We start from the raw sequence: 2,744 nt of genomic DNA on the forward strand, positions 1-2,744 counted from the left end.
TCCTTCACTATTAATAAGCAGCAAATTATGAGTCTACTGCTGCAAACATTGTAATATTAGTTGATAGTTATAGTGAGAATCAGTCCCCAAATTGAAGTGTGAACCTAATTCTGCCTTCCTCAAAAAAAAAAAAATAGAAACATTGCATATTAAAGTTAAATATAATTCTACACTTATTTGGACTAATTCATTTTCAGGATTTGTGATTATTGATTAAACATTTCTGTAGTATTTTATACAGACTGTAGAGTGAAAATAAATATTTTAGAACCGCACATAACTATAAAAATCACACTACATTTTTTTCTTTTCCATCCAAAATTCCCTAGTCCTAGTCACCTATTCCCTATTTCCAGGTTTTCCATGACTTTGGAATAAAGAGCATAGTTTGTTTTGGATAAAAGCCACATACAAAGGCCAGTGGACTAAACAAGCAGTGCAAGCCTTACCTGAGTGTATGAAGCTGCTGAAATCCCACCTCATTTTTGAAACGGGCTGTACAGCATCAGTGCTCTGTCCCCACAGAGCCTCCAATCCAAGAGCTTCGCTTATCTTCTCAACCACAGCCATCCTGACCAACATGCCTCAAGAAATCCTGAGTATGATCACCTGCCTTCCTGTGTTTGTTCTCCTCTGAACCAGTCATTTTATCCACAGAGATCAGGAAAGTCAAGAGTGTTTACGACCCACCTCCTGCAGCAGAGATCAGACGATGAGCAACTGTCAAGTTTAATTAACCTGAAGTGTATAAAGGCATAAATGGCTGCTTCTCATTTCTAATTAGAAATTTAAAATCTGTGGAATCATTTTGCATCATTACAAATAATTATTAGGGAATATTCAGGAAAAAGGTTCAGGAGCCAGGAATCAATCTTGGGATGCTTAAAGCACAACAGTGCTAAACGTCAGTACGCTACCCACAAGGCTATTAGCAATAACATGGGAAAATAAAAACCCGATTCCAAAAAAGTTGGGACACTGTACAAATTGTGAATAAAAACAGAATGCAATGATGTGGAAGTTTTAAAGTTCAGTATTTTATTCAGAATTGTCTCAGGTCTTCTTCAAATGTTTTCTATGGGTGAAAGATCTGGACTGCAGGCTGGCCATTTCAGTACCCGGATCCTTCTTCTACGCAGCCATGATGTTGTAATTGATGCAGTATGTGGTCTGGCATTGTTATGTTGGAATATGCAACGTATTCCCTGAAAGAGACGACGTCTGGATGCGAGCATATGTTGTTCAAGAACTTGGAAATAACTTTCAGCATTGATGGTGACATGGCGTCCCAGTTTTACAAAAAGAACTTCCAATTTTGATTCATTTGACCACAGAACATTTTTCCACTTTTCCACAGTCCATTTTAAATGAGCCTTGGCCCAGAGAAACGCCTGCGCTTCTGGATCAGGTTTAGATATGGCTTCTATTTTGACCTATAGAGTTTTAGACGGCAACGGCGAATGGCACGGTGGATTGTGTTCACCAACAGTTTTTTTAAGTATTCTTGAGCCCATGTTCTGATTTCCATGACAGTATCATTCCTGTATGTGATGCAGTGCCGTCTAAGTATGGGGTCAGAATTGTTGCATTATTCCAAATAAATAGATTATTATCCATAAATAAATGTAACGAGATTCACAAAAATATATCAAATTCACAAATAAATGTAAAGAGTTTCACAAAAAAATATAAAACTCACAAATAAATAAAATGAGATTTGCAAATAAAAAAATATATATTTACAAATGTGTTTAATGTCACAAACACAACTCTACCTGGCATTTATTTGTGAACCGCTGTCTGTGCATTTGTAAATTACTGCACGCATTTGTGGATCGCTTCCTGTGCATTTGTGGATTTGAAACACTTCTAGCGTCGACGTGCAGATAAATCCACAAATAAGTGGACTCCACCCACCGTCTACTTAACCCAATCAGACAACGCCCATGTTGCACTGACCAATCGCAGCACGCTCTCTCTCCAACCAATCACGTTTTGCCTAACAACCAGGGCGGGATCAGACACATGAACGCGAGTCACTCGCTACAGTCTCTTCAACATGGCCGATCAAGAGGAGTAAAGACAGGTGAGTGATGCTAACACAGTAATTAACTGAAGTTTTACCAGGTTCTTGATATGTCATCATTTGTCATAACTAGTGAGGTAGTTTGACAATTTACACCATGATTTAATAAGTTATTATTTGCTCTCAAGCACCATTTCGAAGACTGTCGCATTTGTCTGCCACATACATCAAGGGTGTCTTAATTCTAAAATGGACCATTATTCATTGTGAGGTGTAAATTGTTGTAATTTCTTTACTTTTGAATTTCTTTACTTGTGGCCTACAAAATGCGACCTCCTTGAGAAAGCAGCCATCGAAACAGTCAGCGGATTTATTTTACATTTAGAATTACTGAATTAGTTTATTAGATTAAATAAACTATTACTTAATATTGAGTGCAAGATGAAGAATATGTGAAGCTGCGGGTAGATTCGATGTGCGCCTGTAGTAAGGTTGCCAACTGCCCTAATTATACAGATATACGTTTGGGGTAAGATCTTCCACTGCATATTACATGAGACTCGGTTTTATTCCCCCTTGTCACCCCCCGCAGTGGCATCGTCTCAGATACTACGAGTATGTGTGAACTGAGGGTCATAAGCTGTTGTTACGTTACCTGTAATGCATGACATGACCACAGCCTGTTCATAGATTTATTGTAATTTATTATAAAGCACAT

Source organism: Carassius auratus, unplaced genomic scaffold, assembly GCF_003368295.1.
Source record: "Carassius auratus strain Wakin unplaced genomic scaffold, ASM336829v1 scaf_tig00001591, whole genome shotgun sequence".
NCBI lineage: Eukaryota > Metazoa > Chordata > Actinopteri > Cypriniformes > Cyprinidae > Carassius > Carassius auratus.